This window comes from Stenella coeruleoalba, assembly GCF_951394435.1.
Source record: "Stenella coeruleoalba genome assembly, chromosome: 13".
In the NCBI taxonomy this organism is placed as follows: domain Eukaryota; kingdom Metazoa; phylum Chordata; class Mammalia; order Artiodactyla; family Delphinidae; genus Stenella; species Stenella coeruleoalba.
In genome coordinates this window covers 5389904-5408239 of record NC_137159.1, presented here as the reverse complement: position 1 = coordinate 5408239, position 18336 = coordinate 5389904, and the positions used below count along the sequence as shown (strand labels likewise).

The window sequence follows — 18336 nt, the reverse complement described above, 5'->3', positions numbered from 1 at the left end:
AGTGGAAGACTTCACTAATACGGGAAAGGAAATAGTTAATCAAATCCAGGAAGCACAGAGAGTCCCATACAGGATAAATCCAAGGAGAAATACACCAAGACACATATTAATCAAACTGGCAAAAATTAAATACAAAGAAAACATATTAAAAGCAGCAAGGAAAAAACAACAAATAACACACAAGGGAATCCCCATAAGGTTAACAGCTGATCTTTCAGCAGAAACTCTGCAAGCCAGAAGGGACTGGCAGGACATATTTAAAGTGATGAAGGAGAAACACCTGCAACCAAGATTACTCTACCCAGCAAGGATCTCATTTAGATTTGACGGAGAAATTAAATCCTTTAAGACAAGCAAAAGCTGAGAGAGTTCAGCACCACCAAACCAGCTTTACAACAAATGCTAAAGGAACTTCTTTAGACAAGAAACACAAGAGAAGGAAAAGACCTACAATAACGAACCCAAAACAATTAAGAAAATGGGAACAGGAACATACATATCGATAATTACCTTAAATGTAAATGGACTAAATGCTCCCACCAAAAGACACAGATTGGCTGAATGGATACAAAAACACGACCCATATATATGCTGTCTAAAAGAGACCCACTTCAGACCTAGAGACACATACAGACTGAAAGTGAGGGGATGGAAAAAGATATTTCATGCAAATGGAAACCAAAAGAAACCTGGAGTAGCAATTCTCATATCAGACAGAAGAGACAAAGAAGGACACTACATAATGATGAAGGGATCAATCCAAGAAGAAGATATAAGAACTGTAAATATTTATGCACCCAAAATAGGAGCACCTCAATACATAAGGCAAGTGCTAACAGCCATAAAAGGGGAAATCGACAGTAACATATTCATAGTAGGGGACTTTAACACCCCACTTTCACCAATGGACAGATCACCCAAAATGAAAATAAGGAAACACAAGCTTTTAATGAAACATTAAACAAGACAGACTTAATTGATATTTATAGGACCTTCCATCCAAAAACAACAGAATACACATTTTTCTCAAGTGCTCATGGAACATTCTCCAGGATAGATCATATCTTGGGTCAGAAATCAAGCCTTGGTAAATTTAAGAAAATTGAAATTGTATCAAGTATCTTTTCCGACAACAACACTGTGAGACTAGATATCAATTACAGGAAAAGATCCATAAAAAATACAAACACATGGAGGCTAAACAATACACTACTTAATAACGAAGTGATCACTGAAGAAATCAAAGACAAAATTAAAAACTGTCTAGAAACAAATGACAATGGAGACACGACGACCCAAAATCTATGGGATGCAGCAAAAGCAGTTCTAAGAGGGAAGTTTATAGCAATACAATCCTATCTTAAGAAACAGGAAACATCTCGAATAAACAACCTAACCTTGCACCTGGAGCAATTAGAGAAAGAACAAAAAAACGCCAAAGTTAGCAGAAGGAAAGAAATCATAAAAACCAGATCAGAAATAAATGAAAAAGAAATGAAATAATGATAGCAAAGATCAATAAAACTAAAAGCTGGTTCTTTGAGAAAATAAACAAAATTGATAAACCATTAGCCAGACTCATCAAGAAAAAAAGGGAGAAGACTCAAATCAATAGAATTAGAAATGAAAAAGGAGAAGTAACAACTGACAATGCAGAAATACAAAAGATCATGACAGATTACTACAAGCAACTCTATGCCAATAAAATGGACAACCTGGAAGAAATGGACAAATTCTTAGAAAGGCACAACCTGGCAAGACTGAATCAGGAAGAAATAGAATATATGAACAGACCAATCACAAGCACTGAAATTGAAACTGTGATTAAAAATCTTCCAACAAACAAAAGCCCAGGGCCAGACGGCTTCACAGGTGGATTCTATCAAACATTCAGAGAAGAGCTAACACCTATCCTTCACAAACTCTTCCAAAATATAGCAGATGGAGGAACACTCCCAAGTTCATTCTATGAGGCCACCATCACCCTGATACCAAAACCAGACAAGGATGTCACAAAGAAAGAAAACTACAGGTCAATATCACTGATGAACATAGATGCAAAAATCCTCAACAAAATACTAGCAAACAGAATCCAACAGCACATTAAAAGGATCATACACCATGATCAAGTAGGGTTTATTCCAGGAATGCAAGGATTCTTCAATATACACAAATCAATCAACGTGATACACATTAACAAAGTGAAGGAGAAAAACCGTATGATCGTCTCAATAGATGCAGAGAAAGCTTTTCACAAAATTCAATGCCCACTTATGATTAAAAACCCTGCAGAAAGTAGGCATAGAGGGAACTTTCCTTAACATAATAAAGGCCATATATGACAAACCCACAGCCAACATCGTCCTCAATGGTGAAAAACTGAAAGCATTTCCACTAAGATCAGGAACAAGACAAGGTTGCCCACTCTCACCACTCTTATTCAACATAGTTTTGGAAGTTTTAGCCACAGCAATCAGAGAAGAAAAGGAAATAAAAGGAATCCAAATCAGAAAAGAAGAAGTAAAGCTGTCACTGTTTGCAGATGACATGATACTATACATAGAGAATCCTAAAGATGCTACCAGAAAACTACTAGAGCTAATCAACGAATTTGGTAAAGTAGCAGGATACAAAATTAATGCACAGAAATCTCTGGCATTCCTATGCACTAATGATGAAGAATCTGAAAGTGAAATCAAGAAAACACTCCTATTTACCATTGAAACAAAAAGAATAAAACACCTAGGAATAAACCTACCTGAGAAGACAAAAGACCTGTATGCAGAAAATTATAAGACACTGATGAAAGAAATTAAAGATGATACAACTAGATGGAGAGATATACCATGTTCTTGGATTGGAAGCATCAACACTGTGAAAACGACTCTACTACCCAAAGCAATCTACAGATTCAATGCAATCCCTATCAAACTACCACTGGCATTTTTCACAGAACTAGAACAAAAAATTTCACAATTTGTATGGAAACACAAAAGACCCAGAATAGCCAAAGCAATCTTGAGAAAGAAAAACGGAGCTGGAGGAATCAGGCTCACTGACTTCAGACTATACTACAAAACTACAGTAATCAAGACAGTATGGTACTGGCACAAAAACAGAAATATAGATCAATGGAACAGGACAGAAAGCCCAGAGATAAACCCACACACATATGGTCACCTTATCTTTGATAAAGGAGGCAGGAATGTACAGGGGAGAAAGGACAGCCTCTTCAATAAGTGGTGCTGGGAAAACTGGACAGGTACATGTAAAAGTATGAGATTAGATCACTCCTTAACACCATACACAAAAATAAGCTCAAAATGGATTAAAGACCTAAACGTAAGGCCAGAAACTATCAAACTCTTAGAGGAAAACATAGGCAGAACACTCTATGACATAAATCACAGCAAGATCCTTTTTGACCCACCTCCTAGAGAAATGGAAATAAAACCAAAAATAAACAAATGGGACCTAATGAAATTTCAAAGCTTTTGCACAGCAAAGGAAACCATAAACAAGACCAAAAGACAACCCTCAGAATGGGAGAAAATATTTGCAAATGAAGCAACTGACAAAGGATTAATCTCCAAAATTTATAAGCAGCTCATGCAGTTCAATAACAAAAAAACAAACAACCCAATCCAAAAATGGGCAGAAGACCTAAACAGACATTTCTCCAAAGAAGATATACAGACTGCCAACAAATACATGAAAGGATGCTCAACATCATTAATCATTAGAGAAATCCATATAAAAACTACGATGAGATATCATCTCTCACTAGTCAGAATGGCCATCATCAAAAAATCTAGAAACAATAAATGCTAGAGAGGGTGTGGAGAAAAGGGAACCCTCTTGCACTGTAGGTGGGAATGTAAATTGATACAGCCACTGTGGAGAACAGTATGGAGGTTCCTTAAAAAACTATAAATAGAACTACCATATGACCCAGCAATCCCACTACTGGGCATATACCCTGAGAAAACCATAATTCAAAAATAGTCATGTACCACAATGTTCACTGCAGCTCTATTTACAATAGCCCAGAGATGGAAACAACCTAAGTGTCCATCATTGGATGAATGGATAAAGAAGATGTGGCACATATATACAATGGAATATTACTCAGCCATAAAAAGAAACGACATTGAGCTATTTGTAATGAGGTGGATAGACCTAGAGTCTGTCATACAGAGTGAAGTAGGTCAGAAAGAGAAAGACAAATACTGTATCCTAACACATATATATGGAATTTAAGGAAAAAAATGTCATGAAGCACCTAGGGGTAAGACAGGAATAAAGACACAGACCTACTAGAGAATGGACTTGAGGATATGGGGAGGGGGAAAGGTAAGCTGTGACAAAGTGAGAGAGAGTCATGGACATATATACACTACCAAACGTAAGGTAGATAGCTAGTGGGAAGCAGCCGCATAGCACAGGGAGATCAGCTTGGTGCTTTGTGACTGCCTGGAGGGTGGGATAGGGAGGGTGGGAGGGAGGGAGACGCAAGAGGGAAGAGATATGGGAACATATGTATAACTGATTCACTTTGTTATAAAGCAGAAACTAACACACCATTGTAAAGCAATTATACTCCAATAAAGATGTAAATAAATAAATAAAACGAAGAGGAACAAACAAAACCCAAAGTTAGTAGGAGGAAATCATAAAGATCAAGCAGAAATAAATGAAATAGAAACAAAAAGAAAAGCAAAAATCAATGAAACGAAAAGCTGGTTCTTTGAAAAGAGAAACAAAATGGATTAATCTTTAGCCAGACTCATCAACAAGAAAAGGGAGAGGATTCAAATGAATAAAATTAGAAATGAAAAAGGAGGAATTACAACTGACAACACAGAAATACAAAGGATCATAAGAGACTACAACAACTAACTATATGCCAATAAAATGGACAACCTAGAAGAAATGGATACATTTTTAGAAAGGTACAGTCTCCCAAGACTGAAACAGGATGAAATAGATAATATGAACAGACCAATTACAAGTACTGAAATTGAATCTGTGGTTTTAAAAGTCCCAACAAACAAAAGTTCAGGACCAGATGGCTTCACAGGCAAATTCTACCAAATATTTAGAGAAAAGGTTATGCCTATCCTTCTGAAACTATTCCAAAGAATTGCAGAGGAAGGAACACTTCCAAACTCATTCTACGAGGCCACCATCACCCTGATACTAAAACCGGACAAAGATACTACAAAAAAAGAAAACTACAGGCCAATATCCCTGATGAATATAAATGCAAACATCCTCAAACAATACTAGCAAAACAAATCCAGCAATACATTAAAAGAATCATACACCATGATTGAGAGGGATTTATCCCAGTGATGCAAGGATTTTTCAGTATCTGCAAATCAATCAGTGTAATATACCACATTAACAAATTGAATAATAAAAACCATTTAATCATCTCAGTAGATGCAGAAAAAGCTTTTGACAAAAGTTAACACATATTTATGATAAAAACTCTCCAGAAAGTGGGCATAGAGGGAAGCTTCCTTAACATAATAAAGGCCATATATGACAAACCCACAATTAACATCATACTCAGTGGTGAAAAGCTGAAAGCATTTCGTCTAAGATCAGTAACAAGACAAGGATGCCAGCTGTTGCCACCTTTATTCAACAGTTTTGTAAGGTCTAGCCACAGCAATCAGAGAAGAAAAATAAAAGGAACCCAAATTGGAAAGGAAGAAGTAAAACTGTCACTGTTTGCAGATGACATGATACTATACATAAAAAATCCTAAAGATGCTACCAGAAAACTACCAAAGCTCATCAATGAATTTGGTAAAGTTTCAGGATAGAAAAATTAATACACAGAAATCTGTTGCATTTCTATACAGTAACAATGAAAGATCAGAAAGAGAAATTAAGGAAACGATCCCATTTACCGTCTCATCAAAACCAATAAAATACCTAGGAATAATCACACCTAAGGAGGCAAAAGACCTGTACTCCAAAAACTGTAAGATGCTGATAAAAAATTGAATACAACACAAACAGATGGAAATATAGCATGCTATTGAACTGGAGGAATCAATATTGTCAAAATGACTATACTACCCAAAGCAATCTACATATTCATTGCAATCCCTATCAAACTACCAATGGCATTTTACACAGAACTAGAAGAAAAAATTTGTATGGAGACACAAAAGACTCCAAATAGCCAAAGCAATCTTGAGAAAGAAAAACCGAGCTGGAGGAATCAGGTGCCCTGATTTCAGACTATACTACAAAGCTACAGTAATCAAAACAGTATGGTACTGGCACAAAAACAGACATATAGATCAATGGAAGAGGAAGGCCCAGAAATAAACCCATGCACCTATGGTCAATTAATATACAACAAAAAAGGGAAGCATATACAATGGAGAAAAGATATTCTCTTCAATAAGTGGTACTAGGAAAACAGAACTGCTAGATGTAAAAGAATGAAATTAGAACATCCTCTAACACCATATATAAAAATAGACTCAAAATGGATTAAAGACCTAAATATAAAACCAGTTAACCAGTTACTGTAAAACTCCTAGAGGAAAACAAAGGCAGAACACCCTTTGACAAAAATTGCTGGAGTATCTTCTTGGATCTTTCTCCTAGAGTAATGAAAGAAAACAAAAATAAAGAAATGGGGACTAATTAAACTTAAAAGCTTTTACACAGCAACAGAAACTGTAAACAAATGAAAAGACAACATACAGAATGCAGAAAATATTTACAGTTGATGTGACTGACAAGGGATTCATCTCCAAAATATACAAACAGCTCATACAACTCAGTATCAAAAGGCAAACAGCCTCATCAAAAATGGGCAAAAGATCTATGAAGGTATCTCTCCAAAGAAAACATACAGATTCCAAAAGGCACATGAAAAGATTCTTAGCATGGCTGATTATTAGAGAAATGCAAATCAAAACTACAATGAGGTATCACCTCACACCAGTCAGAATTTCCATTATTAAAATGTCTGCAAATAACAAATGCTAGAGAGGGGGTGGAGAGAAAGGAACCCTCCTACACTGTTGGTGGGTGTGTAAATTGGTGCAGCCACTATGGAGAACAATATGGAGATTCTTTAAAACTATAAATAGAACTACTACGTGATCCTGCAGTCCTGGTCATCTATTTGGAGAAAACCATAATTGAAAAAGATACATGCACCCCAATGTTCATAGCAGCACTATTTACAATAGCCAAGACATGGAATCAACCTAAATGTCCATCAATAGATAAATGAACAAAGAAGATGTGGTGTATATACATACAATGAAATATTACTTGGTCAAAAAAAAAGAATGAAATAATGCCATTTTCAGCAACACGGATGGATCTAGTGCTTATCATACTAAGTGAAGTAAGCCAGACAGAGACAAATATCATATAATATCACTTATATTTTAAAAATCTTTAAAAAAAAGATACAAAACAAAAATAGACCCACAGACACAGAAAAATTTAGGGTTACTAAAGGGGATGTGGGGGGACAGGTATAAATTACGATTGGGGGATTAAGATATACACAGCACTATATATAAAGTAGATAACCAACAAGGACTACTGTATGGCATATATATTTATCTGAATCAACTGACTGTATACCTGAAACTAATGCAAAGTTGTAGTTCAACTATATTTTAATTTAAAAAAAGAGGGTATTGGGGATAATATTCATTTAGCTTTCTGAACTTTCTGGGCAGACCTGGTGCCTTGTCAACTCCAGCTGCCTTCTCGTCTGCTGCTTTGATGACATCCACAGTTACTGTCTATCTCATGTCATGAACAGCAAAACAAACAAGAAGGATAGTCATAGAGGTTCACAACACACATGGGCTTGCCAAGAAGCATATCAACAATGGCAACATCACCAGATTTCAAGAATTTGGGGACATCTTCCAGCTTGTTTTTCCAGACTGATGATCAATCTTCTCTTTCAGCTCAGCAAACCTGTAAGCAATGTGAGCTGTGTGACAGTCCAGCACAGGTGAATATCCAATGCTGATTTGTCCTGGATGGTTCAAGATAATCGCTTGAGCTGTGAAGCCAGATGTTTCCACCGGTGGGTCATTTTTGCTGTCACAAGCCACATTGCCATGACAAACATAGTTGACAGACATGCTCTTGACATTGAAGCCCACATTGTCCCCCGGAAGGGCTTTACTCAAAACTTAATGGTGCATTTCAACAGACTTTACTTCAGTTCTAACAATGACTGGAGCAAAGGTGACCACCATGCCAGGTTTGAGAACGCAAGTCTCCACTCGACCCAAAGGGACAGTACCAGTAACACCAATTTTGTAGACATCCTGGAGGGGCAGATGCAAGGACTTGTCAGTTGGACAAGTTGGTGGCAAGATGCAATCCAGAGCTTCAAGCAGTGTGGTTCCACTGGTATTGACAACTTTACAGATGATTTTCCATCCCTTGAACCATGGGCACGCTAGCACTTGGCTCCAGCATGGTTCCACCATTCCAGCCAGAAATTGGCACAAATTCTACTGTGTCACAGTTGTAGCCAATTTTCTTAATGTAGGTGCTAAATTCCTTAATAATTTTCTTGTATCTCTTCTGGCTGTAAGGTGACCAGTGGAATCCATTTTGTTAACTCCGGCAATTAGTTCTTTCATGCCCAGAGTGTTAGCCAGAAGGGCATATTCTTGGAGATACCTGCTTCAGCAACAATCAGGACAGCGCAGTCGGCCTGGGATGTGCCTGGAATCATGTTTTTGACAAAGTCTCTGTGTCCTGGGGCATCAATGATGGTCACATAGTACTTGCTGTTCTCGAATTCCCACAGGGAGATGTCAATGGTGATAACATGCTCATGTTCAGCTTTCAGTCTGTCCAAGACCCAGGCATACCGTAAGCAGCTTTAGGCAGGAAAGAGCTCTCTGCAGGAGACACCTCTTGTCCTGTCCCTAACCTTAAACAAAGCACCTCCAGATTCTACGCATCTCCAGCCCTAGCACACCTTTCAAATCTTTGGATCACATAATACCTTCCTAATCTGTTAGCTCTTTCCATAGAGCAAAGAAGTAGAAATGAAGAATAAGTAATTAACAGATGATGAAATCTCTTCCCTGGCTTTCCCTTCAGTAATCTTGTGAAAAAGCTGCGTGAACAAGATAGCATCTAAAGAAAAATCACAAGAAGTCTATAAGCCTGCAGAAGAGCCTGCATACAGAGGGGCATGGTGACCATTCTGATCCCCTATCTCAGTGATTAACTGAGATTACACCCTTTTACCCTTTAAAAACTTTCATGGTCAAGCAGAATCTTTGGAGGTGGGTTTTGGGGGACACTGAGTCCACCATCTACCCAGATAGCTGGCATTCTGATGAAAAGCAGCTTTCCTTTCTACCAACATCTCTCTCTCGTGTATTGATTTTCGAGTGGCGAGCAGCTGGATCTGATTCGGTAACAGATGTTTTGGCACCCAATGTGGAGCTGAACTCTCATGATATTTGGGTCCTCTGGGCTTCCTGGAGTAAGGCCACCAGCCACAGCCATGCACCAGGACAGTAGTGATGAGTCAGCTGCTTGTGGCTAGCTGGCCTTCGTGGGGAAATTTCTGGGGAGGTCTCGGCCGCTGACTAAGCCAATTTTTTAGACTCTCCTGGTCTCTTTCCTGCCTGACACCAGCTGCCTTTTTACTTCCGGTTGATAGAAATGAAACTTGCAACTTTAAGAGCTGATGGGCTCTAGATCTGGGTAAATCTGCTGGAGCTAGCACCAGCCAATCTCTCTTACCTGTTCTGTGGCAGCTCGCTGCCCTTTGACCTTGATGAGTGTCAGTCTTCCCTGCCCTAGAGTGTCAATTCTTTAAGGAAGCAAAAAAGGTGAGATTCCAAATTGGTCTCTCCACGGGCTTGAGGAGGATTTGGGTTTGTGACCAGTCTGGTTTGTGAATTTGTGTTTCGTGTCTATCTTTTGTCTTTTGAAATGGGAAAGATTTTTGTTATGAAACGATGACTAAGAGAAAGATGGTATTTTATTGTAACATTGTGTGGCCACAATACTCTTTAGACTCTAGAGAAAAACTGGTTAACATGAAACTCTTTTTTTTTTTTTTTTTTTTGCGGTACGCGGGCCTCTCACTGCTGTGGCCTCTCCCGTTGCAGAGCACAGGCTCCGGACACACAGGCTAAGCAGCCATGGCTCACGGGCCCAGCCGCTCCGCGGCATGTGGGATCTTCCCAGACCAGGGCACGAACCCATGTCCCCTGCATCAGCAGGCGGACTCTCAACCACTGCGTCACCAGGGAAACCCAAGATGAAACTCTTTTGAAACTCCAAAACAGATTCCTTTCCTTATATATGCAATTAGAAAAATCTAGCTTGGAAAAATATCTCTTTAAATTCTGATCCTTAGAGAAGGGCCTTTCTGGGAGAAGTTGTTTTTACCCTTCCTGTGCCTTTGAGATGTAGATGATCTACCTGGGCTCTTAAGAGCTTATATAATCAACGTGTGATCCTTGGACTGAAGGCTTCATCAGCCAAAGTTTAGTTCATAAGCCTTCTAAGGGTTTATCAAGAACAAATAGTAAAGCCTTTATCATCTGAGCAAGCAACGTTTATTCCTTTGTAAACTAGTAAGTTTATATTGTAATACCTGATTCATAACTGAGTTTTTAAATTTATTTTTAAATTTTTAATTTTTAAATGTATTTATTTTTGGCTGTGTTGGGTCTTCATTGCTGCACGCTGGCTTTCTCTAGTTGCAACAAGTGGGGACTACTCTTCATTGCGGTGCGCGGGCTTCTCATTGTGGTGGCTTCTCTTGTTGCAGAGCACGGGTTCTAGGTGTGCGGGCTTCAGTAGTTGTGGCTCGTGGGCTCTAGAGCACAGGCTCAGTAGTTGTGGTGCATGGGCTTAGGTGCCCTGAAGCATGTGGGATCTTCCTGGACCAGGGCTCGAACCCATGTCCCCTGCATAGGCAGGTGGATTCTTAATCAGTGCACCACAAGGGAAGTCCCATAACTGAGTTTTTTCAAGTGAACCATGAGAGCTCTAGTGTTGTCTGTTTATATGTCTGAACACATTATACATATGAAATATATCTACCTCTGGAAAATATTATCAAAATTGAATCTATAAAGAGCTCTACTTAACTGACTTAAAAGTAAGCAAGCACTTACAAATTAAATATAAAAGTAGCTAGACAAAATGGCTTTCAGGTTCATGTGAACTGGGAATTATTCAATATTAAGTTGATATCTGGTATTAAGGTTAGTTTAAGTTTGCTGATCTAATGTAGAAATGTCTTTAGAGTCATGAACATTAAGTATAATACTTTTATTATACTTGGATTTAATAGAAATAACAAACAAGACCTTGTTACATCTGTTGCAAATTTGTCAGCAAGAAAATTAAATTATTGTGATAAAATTCTTATAAGTAAATTGAATGCAAATGAGGCAAGAGTTTTTGGGTGAATTGTTTAGAAATGATGTTTTAGACATGTGTACTTAAACATAATAACTCCACATATTTGGTAAATTGAAATCTTAGAGTTATGCCAAATTGAGTTAAATGATGGAAGTTTAATAACTAGGTCATTCCCTCCCAAAAAAGAAATATTGAAATATTACCTGACATTGGCTTCCCTTTTTGGAAAAACTAAAAGTGTTCAGAACTATCGATGAATATGTTTGGTCCCACCCTTAGATATTCTCTATAAGAAAGCACCTATATTTAGAAATTATTATTGGTATTTATGTTTGCCAATCTATTGAATGCTAATGTAGAACACAGTTCATAATTACTTATTTCTTAGTTTTCACTGGAAACTAAGATTTTAAGAGTTGAGGATTCTATCTTAATCATGTAGCTAAGGCTACTGGAAATAATAAAGAAATACATTTCAGTATACAGTAGGAAAGTAAGATGTGTGTTTTAAAAAAGGAGGTATAAAGGATGGAATTACATTTCATTAAGGAAAAAGTAATTTTGTCTTAGAGCTGGTTGTCTCTAGATGGGAAAAATAAGGGACAAACTATTTGGATACAGAAAGTGATGGAAGTTTTGTGGAAAAGGAATCCTAAGAAAAACGGTTTGTGCATGGATAGAATTGACCAAATTTAGATTTAATTCAATTTAGTAAGCAGATTTTGTTGTTAAAAGTAAGCTGGGGGCTTCCCTGGTGGCGCAGTGGTTGAGAGTCCACCTGCTAATGCAGGGGACACGGGTTCGTGCCCTGGTCTGGGAGGATCCCACATGCCGCGGAGCGGCTGGGCCTGTGAGCCATGGCCGCTGAGCCTGTGCGAACGGAGCATGTGCTCCGCAACGGGAGAGGCCACAACAGTGAGAGGGGCCTGCATACCGCAAAAAAAAAAAAAAAAAGTAAGCTGGTACAAGACTGGAGTTTAATTTTCTCTCTGTTAAGGGAAGAAGGTTTTCTTGGAGTGTTGCTCTTGATAACAGATTGTGTGAGTTTCTGTGCCTTTAAGTAATTTTTTTGAAAACTTTCTTAAAGCCTTTAGTTAAGTGAATAAGTAATATTTCAGAGTGACCTCATGTGTTTTAAAACCTTTCTGATATATTTAACAAACTTCCCAAATATCAAATTCTAACTAAACTTCTTTTAACCTCCAGCTAACTCTGAGATGTGCTTGCTTCAAAGGAACCCTGAGACATATCAGAGAGGAATGTAAAACTAATTAGGCTTATTTGGTATGTTAAAATTACTTGAGAAACATTCTCAACTGATTGGAGATGAACTTTAGGTTATATAAGTAAATGTCATTAATATAGATATTCCAAAATTTATATGAAATTCCTAAAATCTGCTATGCCCTGATATGTTGTCATAATTCTAGGTGTTATCTTAAAATGTTGCATGTCACAACATCTTGGTTAAGCTCCTTTGTAAAAAACTTTGTAATTATATCTCTAACCTTGCATTTTTAAGCCAGTTGCCATTCATAGACAGTTATGTTTTGCAAAGCATCAGCTTCTTCATCTTCAGGAAGATTCATGGAAAATGACTTTGACAAGTACAGGTAACTGAAAACTTTAAAGCATACAGCTAAAATGGGTAAGAAATTTTAAAGAGTCTAAGGGAAACTGATTTCACAAAACTAAGCAAAAAAGATTACATAGAGAGGAACCATGATGGCGGAGTAGAAGGATGTGCTCTCATTTCCTCTTGCGAAAACACCAGAATCACAACTAGCTGCTGGACAATCATCGACAGGAAGACACTGGAACTCACCAAAAAAGATACCCCACATCCAAAGGCAAAGGAGAAGCCACGATGAGATGGTAGGAGGGGCGCAATCACAGTAAGATAAAATCCCGTAACTGGTGGGTGGGTGACTCACATACTGGTGAACATTTATACCACAGAAGTCCACCCACTGGAGTGAAGGTTCTGAGCCCCATGTCAGGCATCCCAACCTGGGGGTCTGGCAACAGGAAGAGGAATTCCTAGAGAATCAGACTTTGAAGCCTAGTGGGAATTGACTGCAGGACTTTGACAAGACTGGGGGAGACTCCACTCTTGGAGGGCACACACAAAGTAATGTGCGCATCGGGACCCAGGGGAAGGAGCAGTAACCCTGGCGGAGACTGAACCAGACCTACCTGCTAGTGTTGGAGGGTCTCCTGCAGAGGCGGGGGGTGGCTCTGTTTCACCGTGGGGACAAGGACACTGGCAGCAGAAGTTCTGGGAAGTACTGCTTGGCATGAGCCCTCCCAGAGTCTGTCATTAGCCCCACCAAAGACACCAGGTATGCTGCAGTGTTGGGTTGCCTCACACCAAACAACCAACAGGGAGGGAACCCAGCCCCATCCATCAACAGTCAAGTGGATTAAAGTTTTACTGAGCTCTTCCCACAAGAGCAACAGTCAGCTCTACCCACCACCAGTCCCTCCCATCAAGCCTCTTAGATAGCCTCATCCACCAGAGGGTAGACAGCAGAAGCAAGAAGAACTACAATCCTGCAGCCTGTGGAACAAAAACCACATTCACAGAAAGACAGACAAGATGAAAAGGCACAGAGCTATGTCTCAGATGAAGGAACAAGATAAAACCCCAGAAAAACAACTAAATGAAGTGGAGATAGGCAAACTTCAAGAAAAAGAATTCAGAATAATGATAGTGAAGATGATCCAGGACCTCGGAAAAAGAATAGAGGCAAAGATCGAGAAGATGCAAGATATGTTTAACAAAACGTAGAAGAACTAAAGAACAAACAGATGAACAATACAATAACTGAAATGAAGACTACACTAGAAGGAATCAATAGCAGAATAACTGAGGCAGAAGAATGGATAAGTGATCTGGAAGACAGAATGGTGGAATTCACTGCTGCTGAACAGACTAACGAAAAAAGAATGAAAAGAAATGAAGACAGCTTAAGAGACCTCTGGGACAACATTAAATGACACAACATTCGCATTATAGGGGTCCCAGAAGGAAAAGAGAGAGAGAAAGGATGAGAGAAAATATTTGAAGAGATTATAGTTGAAAATGTCCCTAACATGGGAAAGGAAATAGCCACCCAAGTCCAGAAGCACAGCAAGTCCCATATAGGATAAACTCAAGGAGAAACACACCAAGACACATAGTAATCAAACTGGCAAAAATTAAAGACAAAGAAAAATTATTGAAAGCAGCAAGGGAAAAATGACAAATAACATACAAGGGAATGCCCATAAGGTTAACAGCTGATTTCTCAGCAGAAACTTCACAAGTCAGAAGGGAGTGGCATGATATATTTAAAGGTATGAAAGGGGAGAACCTACAACCAAGATTACTCTACCCGGCAAGGATCTCATTCAGATTCGATGGAGAAATCAAAAGCTTTACAGACAAGCAAAAGCTAGGAGAATTCAGCACCACCAAACCAGCTCTACAACAAATGCTAAAGGAACTTCTCTAAGTGGGAAACACAAGAGAAGAAAAGGACCTACAAAAACAAACCCAAAACAATTAAGAAAATGGTCATTGGAACATACATATCGATAATTACCATAAACGTGAATGGATTAAATGCTCCAACCAAAAAAAATAGGCTTGCTGAATGGATACAAAAACAAGACCCAAAAACAAGACAAGTCTCTACAAGAGACTCACTTCAGACCTAGGGACACATACAGACTGAAAGTGAGGGGATGGAAAAAGATATTCCATGCAAATGGAAATCAAAAGAAACCTGGAGTAGCTATACTCATATCAGATAAAAGAGACTTTAAAATAAAGACTGTTACAAGAGACAAAGAAGGACACTACATAATGATCAAGGGATCAACCCAAGAAGAAGATATAACAATTATAAATATTTATGCACCCAACATAGGAGCACCTCAATACATAAGGTAACTGCTAACAGCTATAAAATAGCAAATCGACAGTAACACAATAATAGTGGGGGATTTTAACACCTCACTTATACCAATGGGCAGATCATCCAAAATGAAAATAAATAAGGAAACAGAAGCTTTAAATGACATGATAGGCCAGATAGATTTAATTGATATTTATAGGACATTCCATCTAAAAACAGCAGATTACATGTTCTTCTCAAGTGCGCATGCAACATTCTCCAGGATAGATCACACCTTGGGTCACAAATCAAGCCTTGGTAAATTTAAGAAAACTGACATCATATCAAGCATCTTTTCTGACCACAGCACTATGAGGTTAGAAATGAATTACAGGGAAAAAAACGTACAAAACACAAACACATGGAGGCTAAACAATACGTTACTAAATAACCAAGACATCACTGAAGAAATCAAAGAGGAAATCAAAAAATACCTAGAGACAAATGACAATGAAAACATGATGATACAAAACCTATGGGATGCAGCAGAAGCAGTTCTAAGAGAGAAGATTATAGTTATACAAGCCTACCTCAAGAAACAAGAAAAATCTCAAAACATTCTAACCTTACACCTAAAAGAACTAGAAAAAGAACAAACAAAACCCAAAGTTAGCATAAGGAAAGAAATCATAAAGATCAGAGCAAATAAATGAAATAGAAACAAAGAAAACAATAGCAAAGATCAATAAAACTAAAAGCTGGTTCTTTGAGAAGATAAACAAAATTGATAAACCATTAGCCAGACTCATCAAGAAAAAGAGGGAGAGGACTCAAATCAATAAAATTAGAAATGAAAAAGGAGAAGTTACAACAGACACTGCAGAACTACAAAGCATCCTAAGAGACTACTACAAGCAACTGTATGCCAATAAATGGACAACCTGGAAGAAATGGACAAATTCTTAGGAAGGTATAACCTTCCAAGACTGAACCAGGAAGAAACAGAAATTATGAACAAACCAATCACAAGTAATGAAATTGAAACTGTGATTAAAAATCTTCCAACAAACAAAAGTCCAGGACCAGATGGCTTCACAGGTGAATTCTATCAAACATTTAGAGAAGAGCTAACACCCATTCTTCTCAACCTCTTCCAAAAAATTTCAGAGGAAGCAACACTCCCAAACTCATTCTATGAGGCCACCATCACCCTGATACCAAAACCAGACAAAGATACTACAAAAAAGAAAATTACAGACCAATATCATTGATGAATATAGATGCAGAAATCCTCAACAAAATACTAGCAAACAGAATGCAAGAACAAATTAAAAGGATCATACACCATGATCAAGTGGGATTTATCCCAGGGATGCAAGGATTCTTCAATATATGCAAAATCAATGTGATACACCATATTAAAAAATTGAAGAATAAAAACCAGATGATCACCTCAATAGATGCAGAAAAAGCTTTTGACAAAATTCAATACCCATTTATGATAAAAACTCTCCAGAAGGTGGGCATAAAGGGAACCTACTTCAACATAATAAAGGCCATATATGACAAACCCACAGCAAACATCTTTATCAATGGTGAAAAATGGAAAGTATTTCATCTAAGATCAGGAATGAGACAAGGATGTCCACTCTCACCACTGTTATTCAACATAGTTTTGGAAGTCCTAGCCACAGCAATCAGGCAAGAAAAAAATAAAAGGAATACAAATCGGAAAAGAAGAAGTAAAACTGTCACTGTTTGCAGATGACATGATACTATACATAGAGAATCCTAAAAATGCCACCAGAAAACTACTAGAGCTAATCAATGAATTTGGTAAAGTTGCAGGATACAAAATTAATCCACAGAAATCTCTTGCATTCCTATACACTAATGATGAAAAATCTGAAAGAGAAATCATGGAAACACTCCCATTTACCATTGCAACAAAAAGAATAAAATACCTAGAAATAAACCTACCTAGGGAGACAAAAGACCTGTATGCAGAAAACTATAAGACACTGATGAAAGAAATTAGAGATGATAACAACAGATGGAGAGATATACCATGTTCTTGGATTGGAAGAATCAATACTGTAAAAAAGAGTATACAACCCAAAGCAATCTACAGATTCAATGCAATCCCTATCTAATTACCAATGGCATTTTTTACGGAAGTAGAACAAAATATCTAAAAATTTGTATGGAGACACAAAAGACCCTGAATAGCCAAAGCAGTCTTGAGGGAAAAAAATGGAGCTGGAGGAATCAGACTCCCCGACTTCAGACAATACTACAAAGCTACAGTAATCAAGACAATATGGTACTGGCACAGAAACAGAAACATAGATAAATGGAACAAGATAGAAAGCCCAGATATAAATCCATGCACCTATGGTCAACTAATCTATGACAAAGGAGGCAAAGATATATAATGGAGAAAAGACAGTCCCTTCAGGAAGTGGTGCTGGGAAAACTGGACAGCTACATGTAGAAGAATGAAATTAGAACATTCCCAGCACCATACACAAAAATAAACTCAAAATGGATTCGAGACCTAAATGTAAGACCGGACAGCATAAACCTCTTAGAGGAAAACATAGGAAGAACACTCTTTGACATAAATCACAGCAAGATCTTTTTTGATCCACTTCCTAGAGTAATGGAAATAAAAACAAAAATAAACAAATGGGACCTAATGAAACTTCAAACCTTTAAAGCTTTTGCATAGAAAAGGAAACCATAAACAAGATGAAAGACAACATTCAGAATGGGAGAAAATATTTGCAAACGAATCAACAGACAAAGGATTAATCTCCAAAATATATAAACAGCTCATGCATCTCAATATTAAAGAAACAAAAATTCCAATCCAAAAATGGGCAGAAGACCTAAATAGACAGTTCTCCAAGGAAGACATACAGATGGCCAAGAAGCACATGAAAAGCTGCTCAACATCACTAATTATTAGAGAAATGCAAATCAAAACTACAATGAGGTATCACCTCACACCAGTTAGAATGGGCATCATCAGATA

At 37.9% G+C, this 18336-nt stretch overlaps 1 pseudogene across 1 annotated transcript in view; it reads right to left on the bottom strand.

Annotated features, from left to right (window-relative positions):
* Positions 1–6304: 6304 nt before the first annotated feature.
* The window catches only part of LOC307196561 (elongation factor 1-alpha 1-like), a 50690-nt pseudogene continuing 38658 nt past the window's right edge, over positions 6305–18336 (bottom strand). The window contains exon 2 of the transcript in view: positions 6305–8900. The product of the transcript in view is annotated as an elongation factor 1-alpha 1-like (transcript). The remainder of the gene's footprint in view (positions 8901–18336) is intronic.